At 36.7% G+C, this 16380-nt stretch overlaps 1 protein-coding gene, 1 long non-coding RNA gene and 1 pseudogene across 19 annotated transcripts in view; 1 reads left to right on the top strand and 2 right to left on the bottom strand.

Annotated features, from left to right (window-relative positions):
- TANC2 (tetratricopeptide repeat, ankyrin repeat and coiled-coil containing 2) overlaps positions 1-16380 on the top strand; it is a 354211-nt gene that overhangs the window by 157778 nt on the left and 180053 nt on the right. The gene's annotated exons all lie outside the window — the stretch shown is intronic.
- LOC148107934 (uncharacterized) overlaps positions 1-16380 on the bottom strand; it is a 126857-nt gene that overhangs the window by 19776 nt on the left and 90701 nt on the right. The window lies entirely within an intron of this gene.
- LOC123803121 (large ribosomal subunit protein P1 pseudogene) lies at positions 8371-15078 on the bottom strand (annotated as a pseudogene).

Raw genomic sequence — 16380 nt, 5'->3', positions numbered from 1 at the left:
GACAACCCAGCTTCTTAGGGAGGTATTTTTCACCAGACTGTTCCAAGTAAAATTATGCACTACTTGCTTTTGAGATCAATTGGAAGGGGAACTCTTCTTTGCAGGCAGTGGGTATCTTTGTATTATATCTAGAACAAAATGGCTGTCCCACGTGTGGTAGGCTGCCTGGCTATTCTCTCTGTAGTTAACAGCCTGGATATAAAGTTTTGGGGGCAACATACTACTGTTTGGCCAGAGTTACACATCAAGTTGGCTATAAGATGGACTTGCCTTGTAAGGAAGAACTACAAAGCTCTTAACTACTTGACCCAGTTTTACTTCAGGATTGGTAGGGAATAAGTGAATTGGCCAGTTTTTCCATAGAAAAGAAACAGAGACATTTCAGTATGTCCTTAGGAGTAGTAGAGACTTAGGTGATATTACCACTGCCATTTATTAGACTCTAATAAGCCTCTTAAAGCTGAAGGTTTGGCAGTTCTTTCTTGGTGAATGCCTCAGTATGGCCCGTTATCACTGTAGCTGATTTTATTCTTTCTTGTGTCAAAAAAAGGAAGAGACTCAAATATCAGAAGCTTAAAAAAGGCAAAAGTGTTGGAAAAAGTGACACGTTTATTTTTCTATCTTTTTCATTCTCTCTGTACCCTACATATTTTTTTAGAGTTATCCGGAGATTAATATAATTTTTAGTGGATACTTTATTTTAGTACACTTAGTAATACAGATTGTGCTATGAAAATGTTACTATAACTTGCTCTTTAAAAGTTCTGTTACCTATTTGAGAATAGGATAAAAGTGACTTTCTGGTAATGTTTATTGTTAACAGTTACACTCAAGCTACACTATTTATGACGGAGATCAGCAAACTTTTGTTTTTAAAGATTTTATTTAGTATTTATTAGAGAGCGAGAGCACAGAGGGAGGGTGACAGAGAGAAGCAGATACCTCGCTGAGCAGGGAGCCCAACATGGGGCTCAATCCCAGGACCCTCAGGTCATGACCTGAGCCAAAGGCAGATGCTCAGCCGACTGAGTCATCCAGGTGCCCCAGCAAACTTTTTCTTTTTCTTTTTTTTTTTTTTAAAGATTTTATTTCTTTATTTAACACAGATAGAGACAGCCAGCGAGAGAGGGAACACAAGCAGGGGGAGTGGGAGAGGAAGAAGCAGGCTCATAGCGGAGGAGCCTGATGCGGGGCTCGATCCCATAACACTGGGATCACGCCCTGAGCCGAAGGCAGACGCTTAACCGCTGTGCCACCCAGGGGCCCCTCCAGCAAACTTTTTCTTAAACAGATAGATAATTTAGGCTTTGTCAGCTAATAGGTAAGATCAAGAATATTATGTAGGTATTTATATAACCGCTTAAAATGTAACTTTAAAAATATAAAAGCCATTTCTTAGCTCATGGATCATAAAAAAGTGGATGGCCAGATTTAGCCCACAAGCCACATGACCTATGATATAGAACGGATCCTTAGATATTTACCCTTCAAGTTTTGAGGTGGTATACATCAATGATTATATTACATATTAATTATGTAATTCCACATAATATTGTTACATAGTAAATTTGATCAATAAATTCTTTTTCACCAGAGTATTTTAAAAATATAAACATTAGTCCCTCTTCAAATAAATTACCAAGCATTCCAAATTGTAGTTTTAATTTCATGATATGTTACATTAATGGGAAATCAGGGAAATGGGTTCTTGGAGGCCCTTCAAGATAACTTTTGAATACGTGAAAGTATTGTAGAAATATATGTAAGTTTACATCAATTCATAAATTTCTTCAGAAATTTGCTAGTGAGAGAAGAGGAAAAAAAGAAAATACATGTTAATTTGAAGAGAAACTACTTGTGTTTTAATGAATATTTATAAAATACAGCTGTTTGGACTTATGGAGTATTCAGAATTTTAGAACCTAAGTTACAGTATCTTATTGCATAGGAGAGAGATTGGGAGACTATTCTTTGTAGTATTTTGGAAAAATAACCCAGCATGAATCATTTTCTTCAGCCAAACAGGATGGGGACAAAATACGCATGAATAGGACGCTAGGGCTAGACCTAACCATAAGTCATGAAAAGAAGTGTAGTTACTTGAGAAGGCTGTGCTATGAGAAGCCCTGCCTACCATTCCTTCTTCTAGGTGATCTAATACATTCTTATGACTTGAAAATATCTCTATGCTGATGTCCGGAACTCAGAACTCTCTTATGAGCCCCAATTATTAACCAGTAAATCAGGATGTCTTGTTGACATCTCTGTAGGGATCCTGTAGAAGACTAGGTATTGAAGAAGAGTAAAAAGCAAATTTGGATGCCTATTATAATCTCTTGCCTGTTAAAGTTACCCAATAAATACTTAATATTTTAAATATTTTTGAAGGGAGAAATATTTGTTTCCTAATAGTTTTATGTGTGTTTGTTTTAATGAAAGTATAATACACACGATTTTTTTGTCTTTTTATATCAAAGTGGGAGTGCCTGGGTGGCACAGTCGGTTAGCGTCCAACTTGGTTTCAGCTCAGGTCATGATCTCAGGGTCCTGAGATCAAGCCCCACGTCGGGTTCTATGCTCAGTGTGGTGTTGGCTTGAGATTCTTTCTCTCCCTCTACCCCACCTTCCTGTGAGCACTCTCTTTCTCTCAAATAAATTAATAAATCTTCCAAAAAAAAAAAAGAAAAAAAATCAAAGTGTACAGAAAGGCTTGAAATGAAAAGCTACTGCCCCTAGGCTCACCTTTTCTCATTCCTAATTCTACTCCCCTAGGGGATAATCACTTAAAGGCTTGGCTATTTCTTTTGATATTTAGGTCCACATCTTTAGTTCACATGCTTCTGCTGACATTTCTTGACTGATCAGTTTTAAAACATCTAATGAAACAGTACACTTATTTGCAATGCTCCCACCTTTCCTCCCAACATAATTATGTCACTATTTTTTGTTTTATTGGTTATAGCCATAAATGATTTATTTTTTATTTCTATATTTCTTGTCCTATTAGGTATAAGACACTATTTCTTGATTTCCACTTTGTAAGAAAATATTGGCACCCCTGTCCTACCCTTCCCTCGTCCCACTTCCTAAATTCTGCCATCTGTAATTTATGGTTCAAAGGCTGATCGTGTTTTCATTCTGCTCTATAATCATAATTAAGTCATTTGTGCTTTATCTCTAGATTAATTTTAGAACTTGAAAATCAATATAAATGTTATTCTGATTATGTAAATATTGTTACCTGCAGGGACAGGTAATGTAGTATGACTACATCTTCTTTCCTATATCATTATTTGTTTTTCCTGTACTTTCTAATTATGTTTCTTTATTGTACTGCCAATATTTTTCAAAACTCTTCACCATGTAGGGTAACAGATCCTTTTTTCTTTTCACGAGAAACCTTCCGAGTATCTTCCAAACTCCTCTACCCAGCTAGACTGGTTACTGTCCAGACTTAAAGTTCTGCTCTGCTTCTGTATCTTAGCTGTTTTGCTTTCTTGGTTGATTATCCCATTTTCTAGATCCCAAATATTTCTGTTTCTTGGCTTATTCACCCTTTTGCTGCACCATTCCGTCAAGGAACTTCTGAAGAAGTGGTATGTAGGAATTCAGTTTCATGAGTTCTTCTACATCTGAAAATGTTTTTATTTTGCTACCACACTTGATGGAAAATGTAGAACCTTTGGAACTGTATAGATCTGTTTGCATCTTCTGTCACCCTTCATGCTGTCGCTGTCATATGTCTCATATCTGTGTACATTTTAAATCCCACAAGGGTGTGTAAAATAGTCACATGTATTGGAAAGAAATTAAGGGTAAAAGAGCAGTCTTTTGCATTTACTCATATTTTTACCATTTCTAATGCTCTTCATTATTTTCTAAACACGTTTCCATGTGGTATAATTTTCCTTCACCCAGTAATCTTAAACATTTCATAGTATGCATCTGCTCTTGACACATTCTGTAAGTTTTCTGTTATCTAAAAATGTGTTATTTTGAGATGCCTGGGTGGCTCAGTTGGTTAATGTCTACTTCAGCTCAGGTCATGACCCCAGGGTCTTGCTCAGTGGAGGGAGCCTCCTCTGCCCCTCCCACTGCTTGTGTGCTTGCGTGAGTGCTCTCTCTCTCTCTCTCTCTCTCTCTCAAATAAATAAATAAAATGTCTTATTTTGACTCCATTCTTGATATGTGTTTTCACTGGATATAGACTTCTGTGTAGATCCCCCCCTCCCCTCCTCAGCCCTTTAGAGATGTTAGTTTATTGTCTTTTGGCTTCTATATTTCTGATGAGAAGTTAGACATCATTCAAGTTGTTGGCCCTTGTATGTAATATCTTGTTTTTCTCTGGCTGCTTTCAAAATTTTCTCTTTTTTGTTTTTTAGCAGTTTGACTATGATGAGTCTAGTGTATTTCTGTTCATATTTATCCTGAACTCCTTGATTATGAAAAGTTATGTCCTTTACAGATTTGAAATATTTAGCCAATATTTCTTGAAATATTTTATCTGCCTCATTTTCTCTCCTTCTGAGACTCTAATTACATATATGTTAGACCTTCGGATATCATCTCACAGGTCCCCAGGTGTATTTTTGGTTGGTTTTGTTTTTTGTTTTTAATCCTTGTTCTCTGTGGTCTTCAGATTGGGTAATTTTCATTCTTTTGTCTTCAAATTCACTGACTCCTCTGGCATTTTAAACTTTTCAGTTTACTATATATTATTTATGTGTGTATGTGTGTACATACATATATATGCACACTATATACTGTCATTTAAATTGTCATATTTAAACATTTAAATATGCTGTTAAACCCACCCAGTGACTTTTTATCTTAGCTATTATGTTTTTCAGTTCTAGAATTTGCATTTGGTTCTTTTTTACAGCTTCTGTTTCTCTGCTGAGATTTCCTTGCCTTTTTTTTTTTATTAAGAAAATGTATTCCTTTACCTCTGAAAATAGTTATAATAGCTGCTTTAAATTTCTTACCTGCTGATTACAATATCTAGAGTGTTAAAGTGTCAGTCTCCATCTTTTCTCTTGATGGTGGGTCAGATTTCCTGGTTCTTCATGTGATGAGTAATTTTGTATCCTAAACATTTCATTTTGTAGATACTCTGGATTTTGTCATATTCCTTCAAAGAGTATGACCAGTTTTTCTTTTAGCAAACAATTAACTTGGTTGGATTTAGTGGAAAACTCTTGTCTTTTGGGCATCAGTTGAGTTCAGTTCAGTTGTATTAGACTTAGCCAGTCTGCCCCATGCAATGCATGGTTCAGCAATCAGCCAGAGGCTTGACACAGAATTTTGGCTACCTCCTATAGCTCTCTCTCTTTTCTGGAAGTCTTCTTCCTGTAGCTTATTGCTGCAAGCTCTGTCTTTTGATACTTTTGATACTTTTGATACTTCAGAGTAGACAAACTATAGGTTTTCTCTTGGAGTTTTAATGGCCCCATGCAGTGCTGTGGTTTGTTTTTAGCCCAGAAGCCAAAAAAATAAAAATAAAAATAAATTAGAAAAAGAGAAACTCCTATCAATCTGTTCTTTTTTTTTTTTTTTTTTCTTCCAATTGTTAGGTCTCTTCCAGAATCTATTATGTTTAGTCTCCAGGGCCTTGAGGTAGTTGCTTTTTGTATTTTGTCCAGAGTTTAAAGTAAATCTGTGAGAAGGGTCCACCTAGTAGAAGCATACTTGGCTGTAGAGAAGCAGAACCTTCCTGATAGGATTTTGAGGTTTTCATCTTTCATAATATTGAAAGTTTTTCAAGTTTTTTCTAATTATAGAAATATTTATGCATTTGGGGAGCTGATATTTAGCTTTAGGACCCAATTTTATTATTAAAAAAAAAAAGACTTTAGTGTTCTTTTCCTTACTACTTATTGTTCCATACTTAAATGTAATTCTCTTTTCTCTTTTCCATACATCCAGTGAGGTACATTATTAAAATGACAGAAATCATATGGAAAATTTATAAACTCTTAAGTTTGAGATTTACTTCTTGGCTTCGATTCCTCTTTACCATATTAAGCACCACTGCTTCTGTCTCCATCCAGCTGCCAGAATTTTTTTTTTTCCAAATCTTAAAGAAGTAATGTGAATAGAACAATATGTTTTATTAGTTTAAAAACCAGGAGTGGGAGGAGACTTATAAAAACCCTAAGGGAAAAAAAAAAGACTTCTAAGCTTAAGTCAGTGTCTACTTTTGCATATTTATAAATCACCCTTTTACTAAAATACACCCAAGAAGAGTAAAGCAAACAGTTGGTTTCTTTTGTGTACTTAGGGAAAGTCAGAATAAAAATTTCTGCTTTTATCTCTAACTCAGAGATGTACCTGATAGAACAATAGTTCTGTTCCTCCCATTAACCCTCTCTTTTCATGATTTACTTTCCATGAGAGTAGGCAATAACGTGTCCTTGTCAGGAGTTAATCATCTTCTTATATTCTTCCCTATTCCTTCCCAGTCAGATGATCCCAAGATTTCTGAGAATTGAAAAGCAACTTATCCTGTTATAAAGACTGGGAATTGCTGAGAGATATTCTAAGGTTGGAGGAATGCTGATTCTTTACCCGTGGTTAGTGGGTAGTGAAGTGTTCTCTGTTGTGAGTTCTTTGTTATAAGATTAGTGGCAACTGCACATTCCAAGAACAAGCCAAAAAGTTACTGGTCCTTCACACTTAATCTCTGAAAATGTCTCAGTAGTCATTTTCGTTCATGGGACAAAGACTGAATTTGTTTTTAATCTATCCTTGTAGAATTTCATTACAGTCTGGCACAATGTTTATGTTTATGCAGATCTTAGCAGTTTTCTGCCTCCCACATTGACTGCCTAGGATCTTTTTCAGAATACTTTCCTGAAGTTTTGAAAAATAAAAAAAAAAGGGGGTTTTAATTTCCTTCCCTAATTGTTAACTTTTCTCTTTCTTTGTTAGCCCTAGACCTTTTGGGTCTACCTTGGAGAAATCCTTTTGGAGTTGTCAGTAAATGATGGCTAACTATTATTTACATGCTTACTATCCAAGTTTATTTTTCCTTTCAATTCTTAAGTGTACGTTAAAGTTTTTTTCCAAGGAATTTTATGTTATTTCACGTAGTCAGCATATTTTCAGCCATTATTGAGAGCTGGTGCAAAATGGAAAACAGCATTATATATCATTCTCATCAAAACATTGTTCTGAGATGATTATTCTATAGTCCTTGCCCTCGGAGAGCTTATAATCTGGTAGGCTTTGATGATTCTGACAAAAATAATAGGAGATAATGGAATTTATACTTAAAATTTATAATGCCAGAATCCCGTATCCAATGTCCTATAACATACATACATACATTGATTGATTGATGATGATCGATTGATTTAATGTAAGATCCACACCCAGCGTGGAATCTATTGCAGGGCTTGAACTCACGACCCGAAGATCAAGACATTAGCTGAAATCAAGATGCTTAACTGAGTGAGCCACCCAGGTGCCCCTCTATAACATACCATTAAATAATAGTTTGTAAAACATTCAGAAAGAAACTAATCACTAGCCTTCTCATATTATAAACACCTCTTCTCCAACTTACAGTACCTTTCCCTGTCATACATATAAGAGGAACTATACTAGTGCTCTTGATATAATACATATTCCGCTAAAGAGAGTAACTTCATCCATTAAATAACAGCTGTCCTTTGGGTGTAGGGACATAGGGAGACAGAACTGAGGCCAGAAGTGTGAGCAGATTGCTTCTTGCAATCTAATGTCATAAATCATCCCCTTTAGATGCCAAACATTCTCATCAGCATCTTTAAATTTACTTCGTACATCTCCACGTCCCTCCATTACCTATCACATCATCACCATCATCATCATATACTAATAATCACAACAACATCTAGTAGTGAGCACGTTGTATGTGCAAAGAACTATGCTAATTGCTTTACAAAGATGAGTTCATTTAAATCTTTACAATATCCTGGAGAGGTAAGTAGCATATTATTATGATTACATAGGCCACTTAGTTTAGAGAGGTACAAAGCATCTGTTGTGTGCACTGTGGTTGATCCACGAATCTAAGATCCATATTTTAGTTCTTGTTTCAGGGATAGCTCAGTCTGTGGCCTTGAGTATCACATTATGCTTCAGCTTCCTATTTCCAAAGGATAATAAATTTTAACATCTTCCTTTTTAGCTTTATCTACATTATTCTTTAAATGTAATCCTCATAACAATTCTGAGAGAGAGATTGTGGCCCATGTTTTAAAGATGCAGAATCCAGGCTTGGAAAAGTTGGATAATTTGTTGCAGGCCACATAATATGGGCAGTGTGATGCAAGTCTCACTTGAAAGCCCTTTCTTTTCTTTCTTTCTTTTTCTTTTCTTTCTTTCTTTCTTTCTTTCTTTCTTTCTTTCTTTCTTTCTTTCTTTCTTTTTGTTTGTTTTACATTTTTTGTTTTGCTTTTTTTTTTACTAATTATTTTTTATTATGTTATGTTAGTCACCATACAGTATATCCTTAGTTTTAGATGTAGTGTTCCATGATTCATTATTTTCGTATAACACCCAGTGCACCGTGCAATGTGTGCCCTCCTTACTACCCATCACTGGCCTATCCCAGTCCCCTACCCCCCTCCCCTCTGAAGCCCTCAATTTGTTTCCCAGAGTCCATAGTCTCTCTTGGTTCATTCCCCCTTGTGTTTACCCCCCTTTCATTCTTCCCTTCCTTCTCCTACCTATCTTCCTGCTATTTCTTATGTTCCATAAATGAGTGAAACCATATGATAATTGTCTTTGCTTGACTTATTTCACTTAGCATAACCTCCTCCAGTCCCGTCCATGTTGCTGCAAATGTTGGGTAATCGTTCTTTCTGATGGCTGAGTAATATTCCATTGTATATATGGACCACATCTTCTTAATTCAGTCATCTGTTGAAGGGCATCTCGGCTCCTTCCACAATTTAGCTATTGTGGAAAGCCCTTTCTTTTCATCATTGTGTTCTTTAGCCTACTGTTTCTTTCCCCCTACTTTCTCATAGATATAGATGAGAAGATATGAACTATAGATGTAATATTTCTGTCTTAAAGGTGCTAAAGAAGATATATTTTTCCTCTAATTTGGGAGAAATTGTAGCATATTCATGAATTTTTAGAACATTTACAAGTACATCTAACCTCAAGCCTTACAGTCATACCGCATGTCTGCTCTGTGTTACAGCATAAATTGCATATATAACTATGTTATATTTTTAGTTACATTTTACATTTTGAGGAGGTGAGAATCATTTAACAAGGAAAAAACTGTGACTAATATTCAAGTTCATATTAGCAATGCAACTGTTTTGGCTCAGGTCATGATTTCAGGGTCCTGAGATGGAGCCCTGAGTCAGGCTTCCTGCTCAGCATGGAGTCTGCTTGAGATTCTTTCTCTCCTCCCACTGTCCCTCCCCTGTTTGCATGCTTGTGCTTTCTCTCTCTCTCTCTCTCAAATAAATAAATCTTTAAAGAAAAGGCAAAAGGGGAAGTCATTTTTAGCTGTTTTTGTTGGCATTAATATTTTATATAAAATAAAATAATAGGAGGGCCATAATGCTTTGAAACTTGAACAGATGTAGTAGGATTCTGATCATTTTTAGTTGCATTATTTTTGCTTCTTGTATTTTCCAGTCTTCCTATGATGAAACATGTTTCTGTAATGTTTTAAACTTAAGTATAGTTATATTTCATAACTACTTTAAAATTAAGAAGTTGACCTGACAAATATATAGAGTTGCTTATATCAATACACCAATATTCACATAAGTCAACATAACCAAAATTTTGAAATTTGGAACTCCTTTTTGTATTACCAAAAACCTAGTTCTTCAGATGTATAGAAATGAAATCTAATGTCATTGGCTTTTGAGTATGGTGTTGGCTTATTTAAAAGGCTTTTGTATATGCAAAGATATTAAAATAAGTAATTGAAATCTACACTGCCTTATTTTATCTCCTATACGCTGACCTTTGCCATACACTGAAATAAAGAGAGAACATTTTCAACAATGAGTTGTAAGCTATAATAATTTGCCTTTTTCTTTGTAATAACCTATATGGGTAAACAAAGATTTAAATCCCAACTTCTTGAATTGAGAATTTCTGTTTAATTTAGTCAAAATTGTATTGAAGTAATGTCTTATAGGAATGTCCTAAAAGTTGTTGGAATCATTCTTGGAGTAACTATTTCTTTGGCTCACCATGTTGTCTCTGTATTTATTGCTTGTATGGTCTATCTATATTTCATCGTGTCTAGTATACCCTTTTATGTAGCACAACATAATTGCATGAAAATAGAAATTAGGTAGGATCAGACTTACTCTTGAGTTACCTTGAATACAGCTTAGAATCACCTATTTTCTTAGATCTTAAGCACTAAATAGATGAAGGACAAATAGATCATTTAACCTCCAAAAATATATGGATAAACAGAAATAGTTCATTCAGCAAATAATAGTATTTGCTCTGTATCCCACAGTATTATAAGTATTGCTAAGGCTAAAGCAATATATAAGACAGACAAAGGTTCTGCCTTTTGTTCGCCACATTGTGAATGGTAAACATCTGGAAAATGCAAATTAAAACAGCATGAGATACTTCTTCCCATTGTGATGCAGTAACCAGTACTGGACTTGCCCTCCCACTAGAAACAACTGTTATCAGACATTGTGCAGTTAACAGCATGGTAATGTGATCCCTGAGAGAGAGGATGGGAAGGAAACTAGGTGAACACTGGCCTTTTGCCTAAAGGTATTCTACTGATGGTGGAGAACTCAAAGAAAGATAGTCTTACTGAATTGAGGAAACAGATCAGAAATTGGGGAAGTCGAGGCAACTGAAATTTACAAAGTGCTGAAGAGTAGGAAGCTAGCAGAAACAGAACAACAGACTTCTGCAGAAGGGTCCTTTTGAATCTTTAACTCAAAAATAAGTTGCATATAGATGAGTAAGAACCCATGAGGCTGGAGAAAGAATCCCAGGGAGCTATAAACAGAACAATTCCTAGAGTTCCCATAGGAATGGGAGATTTGTTTTTCATTCTGAGCAGCCAGAATGTAGAGAGATCTTATTAAAAGCCTGGAGCATTCAGTAGAGATCCAAGAAAGGACACACTTTGATAATAAGGCTAAACTAGCCTTAGAGAAAAAAGTTACTCCAGACTTGCCTAAACAAAGCTTTTAAGGCTCAAAAGGATCAGACTAACTTACAGGCCTTGGGTCCGAAAGCAGCTGCTTTGCCTTCCTGTTGAAAGTTAAGAATAAAAAGGATATTGACTTCCTTTGTTAAGACATCCTTCAAATACCCCTGAGTGTGGAAGAGCTTGGGCGCAGCCAAAGTGTCTTCTAGTCTTTCCCTTCTAACTCAACTATATTCTCAGCATATTTTGTTGGATATTTTTTTATGGAAAATAATCCAGTCATTAAAGCTAGAAATTAAATGATTATTGTCTGATTATAATGGCGATGATTTATACAATGTTTGTTTTATGAAACTCTGAGTCTCTCAGTCAGGTGATTTATACCGCGATTAGCATTTTTAATATCCATGAGTGCTTTTTAAAACTCACTTTTAAAATCATTTGTTTTATTGGAACTCTTATTTGTAATGCTTGTCTTTGCTTTGATTTTCTACTTCATACTGTTCATTTAGCAAATAATTATTAACCAGCTACCATATGCCAGACAGTATTTTAGGCACTATAATCTAAAGCACTATTTTTGAATGAATAAAAAATGTGTAGATTAGACTAATTTTTGATGATATATGTTCAGCCCATTTAAAAGAAAGAGGGCTATATTGATACAGAATTTGCTGCTTTGCTCATTAGTTCTGCATCTTTTATGAATTGTCAAGGTATTATGTAGCATATAGCAAAGAACACTACGTGTTCACCAAAATTCCCTTTCTTCCTTGGGACTTAGGTAAACTATATATCCCAGCCTTTCATGAAGATAAGGGTGTCACGTGACTGAATTTTGACCGAAACGAATAGGAATAATGTATACAGATTCCAGCGAGGCTATAAAAACGTCACATATGCATCTCCTCCCCTGGTCTTTAGCTTGATGTGGAGAACCCACGAGAGAACAGCTCCAAGGCTTATCTTAGGATAGGGAGCTGCCTCCTGAGCTCCCATATTCTGTTGTGTTGAGCCACTGAGATTTTAGGGTGGTTTTCTTTCTTGGCCTACCCTAGTACAAGGAGGAAACATGTACTGTAGCTGTGGTGATGTATCTATGGGAGAGGACAGTGATTCTTACAAATACCTAAGTGAGTTGAGAGACTTCAGTCTTCCTCAGCCAGTCTGTTGTGCACACCAGCTCGTTCGGATGAAAACACTGCTCTCTTCCTTTGGGCCTGGCTCCTAGCTCTGGTTCTGCTTGAGCCACTGGAAGGGCTGCTTTAATCTGTACACTCCCATACCCTGTCTCATCTCCCTGTCAGTCTGTATCCGTTCTTCCACTTCCCTGAAATCAAATACTTTCTCCTCTTCTCCAGCTTATCTACCTTTCCTTTTCACTTTCTTAATCGGGGGCATATCTTTAAGACTTTTCTTTCAGTGCCAAGTTTAGTGAGTGAGCATGATGAGACGCCCTTTACATATTTGTAAGTGCGGTAGCACAATTTAGAAACTGTGAGTGTTAGAACGCACTGATCACCCATCACATCTAAGAACGACCTCATGATTTACTCTCAATTTAACAGAGTAACGAAAGCTCTTCTGTATTGACATATCACACTTGTTTAAGGATGCCACAGTACCCTACACGTAGTTTCTTCAGAGGTGTGTGCTATATGTATAACTGATTCACTGTTTCCTCTTTCCCCATTTTTTTTGTGGGGGGGATTCAACTTTTTATTGAATATGTTACAAAAAAGGTTTGGTCAGAAAGGCCACAGCCCACATCATCATCACACTCCTCAGATTCTTCTTTCTTTGCTTCCACTTTTCCTCTCCTCAGCTGGGGCGTCAGTGGTGGAGGAGACAGGACCTCCTGTTGATGCAGGTGAGGCTCCCAGTGTTGATGTCGGCCACGGACTTTATAAATTAACCCGGCCAGAAAGGTTCGACATTTATGCTGGCTGCTTTAATGAAGGCATTGATCATATGATCGTGTCTGACCTTTACCTCATTGTGTTGCAGGGTGAGGGCCACGTGGATGCAGGTGAGCTCCAAGGCGGAGGCCATGGTGTGGGCAAATGATGGGCGGGCACTGCTGGGCACGGTGCTGCTTGCCCGATGAGGTGAGGGCCTCACTGCAGCTCAGCCTAGCTTCCTCAGAAAGATGGAGCACCGTAGTGGCCACTAAGGAAAGCCTCTTTCCCCACTTTTGACCTGTGACTGTGCATCAGTGGCTCTTATAAGTATATAGAAACGGATTGGGACACCTGGGTGGCTCAGTCCGTTAAGCATCTGCCTTTGGCTCAGGTCATGATCTCAGGGTCCTGGGATCGAGTCCCACATCAGGCTTCCTGCTCAGCGGGGAGTCTACTTCTTCCTCCACCCCTCCCCCGGGTCATGCTCGCACTCTCTCTCTCTCAAATAAATACATAAAATCTAAGAACGAAAGAAAGAAAGAAAGAGAGAGAGAGAGAGAAAGAAAGAAAGAAAGAAAGAAAGAAAGAAAGAAAGAAAGAAAGAAAGAAAGAGAAAGAAAGAGAGAGAGAGAGAGAGAGAGAGAGAAAGAAAGAAAGAAAGAAAGAAAGAAAGAAAGAAAGAAAGAAAGAAAGAAAGAAAGAAAGAAAGAAATGGATTGGCTCTCCTGAAAAGATGGCCAAAAATGAGAGAGGCGACTGCTCTGATTAATCAAATGACTAGATTGTCCAAATCACCTTAAGTCTATTTATATGAGAAGTCTTTTTAGCTTGAACCATTTACACTTGTTATCTCCTGAGTCTCTTATTATCTTTAATGCCTAACTAATATCTCAGTTATGACTAGAGGAGATTATTGTTATTATATCAAAGTATCTCATCAGTTCTATCCCTTCATACTGGATACCAGTTTAAATGCAGTTGCCTAAATATTTTGCTCCCATCTCAACATGGAATGGACAGAAAATAGAAAATTAAACCAAGTTACCCAATTGAGATACAGTTTAGTACAGTGCACGTTTCTCAAATTTCCTTCATTGGCATAGTTCTTTCATGATTTTGGCCATTCCTGCTTATAACTGTACTTTTGTAACTTAATGTTTTCTTTGAATTTCATGCTTTTATTTAAATAAATTTACTTTAAAAGAATTATGTATTTCTAGTCAAACTGGAAAGTCATTATCACACGCTGTAATTGTGCAATTATCCAGAATGTTAATTCTAGCTAAACGCTTTACCTTCAAATGGCACTGACGTTAAAATCTTTTCCCTCTTTTTTAAAAAGGAGGATTAACTAGTATTAGCACATTAAAATTTTCTTCTGGACCTATTCTGAAGGATAAGAACATAATTGAAAAAGGAGTAATATTGTAGCCATTTCATTAGTTAGAATAAGCTAGACAGTACTGTCATAACAACAACCTTACAAATCTCAGTGGTTTAACACAAGGAGGGTCTATTTCTAGTTAACCCAAACAACCCTGGGCAACTCTCCAGGACAGCTGTTCTATATACAATAGCATAGCAGTTCAGGCTGTTTCAGTGTTGTATCCTACCATCTCAACATGAGACTTCTCTGATTTTCGTGTCAGAGGAGGAGACAGACTATAAAATCATGCAGGGCCTGTGTCACTTGTGTTCTCATTTTATAAGCCAGAGCCAGTCACGTAGTCCTTCCTAAACTTAACAGAAGCCGGCGATTGTAGTCACCCTTGTGCCTAGAAAGGAATGGAGACTAGGATGTTGGTAGGCACTAGTACAACCCAACATACCATGTAATTCAGTGCTATTTACTGCCCGTTTTATAGATTATCTATCTATTTATTTATTTATTTATTTATTTATTTATTTATTTATTTATTTTTAAAGATTTTATTTATTTGACAGAGATAGAGACAGCCAGCGAGAGAGGGAACACAAGCAGGGGGAGTGGGAGAGGAAGAAGCAGGCTCATAGCAGAAGAGCCTGATGTGGGGCTCGATCCCAGATTGCCGGGATCACGCCCTGAGCTGAAGGCAGACGCTTAACCGCTGTGCCACCCAGGCGCCCCTGAAGAACAATATTGTTGATGAAATAATGTAATATTCTAAATTGAAAAACCTGGGTATCGTTTTGTAATCTACCATTAAATACTGTGATCGTAACAGATCTTGTGATTCTGTTTTCCCATCTGCAACAAGGTTAATGTGTTCCTCATAGAAAAATTATGAAATGTAAATAAAAGTATAAAATAAACTGTTATACAAATGTGAACAAGGCGCCTGGGTGGCTCAGTCAGTTAAGCATCTGACTCTTGATTTTGGCTCAGGTCGTGATCTCAGAGTCCTGAGATCAAGCCCTGCCTTGGCTCTGCGCTCAATGCAGAGCTGGCTGTAGATTCTTTTCTCCCTCTCCTTCTGTGTATGTGTGCGCTCTCTCTCTAAGAAAAAAAAAAAAGGTAGCTATTATTTATTGGTTGTAGCATAACTTTTTTGAAGTGAGATATTTGTTTTTAGAGCTATGTACCTAGTGTTAGAATCTAGCTCTAGCAAGAAGTTAGTTTCACTAACTTTAGCTTCACAAAAGAGACTGTGCAAGTCCCAAACAGAATTACCTGTTCTACTGATCTTAATAAAACAAAGGTTTAAGCATATTTCTCTACAATCAAAATGCTCTTTCTTAAAAATTTTCTTATACTTCATTTTGCTTTGAATTACCAAATAAGATCAGAACAAAGCTCTTTAAGAAAACTATCATCAATAAATGTAATGTTAGAAAACTTAGTTTTAAATTCTTTTATTTGATAAAATTTACAGTGGTGTATTTATGAATTTTTAAAACAAAGCAGAGCGATAAATGATAAAACTATTTTGAATAAATTCAAAAAATCAAATAAATATTACATATTTCTTATAAAGCATTGATATAAAATCTAGTCACATGTACCCAAAGTAATCTGTTTTTCTAGGTCATCTTGCTCCTGTCCCACCTTCTTCCCTAATTTCCTGATAGAGTTCATAAAAGGAGTTCTATTTCTTCTTTAAATAGTTGGTAGATGGGGTGCCTGGGTGGCTCAGTCGTTAAGTGTCTGCCTTCGGCTCAGGGCGTGATCCTGGATCCCTGGGATCGAGCCCCGTATCAGGCTCCTCTGCTGGGAGCCTGCTTCTTCCTCTCCCACTCCCCCTGCTTGTGTTCCCTCTCTCGCTGGCTGTCTTTCCCTCTGTCAAATAAATAAATAAAATCTTTAAAAAAAAAAATGGTAGAGTTCACTAGTGATGCCACCTGGAACAC

Source organism: Ursus americanus, chromosome 23, assembly GCF_024610735.1.
Source record: "Ursus americanus isolate L20-20 chromosome 23, mUrsAme1.1.p, whole genome shotgun sequence".
In the NCBI taxonomy this organism is placed as follows: Eukaryota; Metazoa; Chordata; class Mammalia; order Carnivora; family Ursidae; genus Ursus; species Ursus americanus.
The sequence above is the reverse complement of the archived record's forward strand: the minus strand, read 5'-3'. Positions and strand labels throughout refer to the sequence as shown.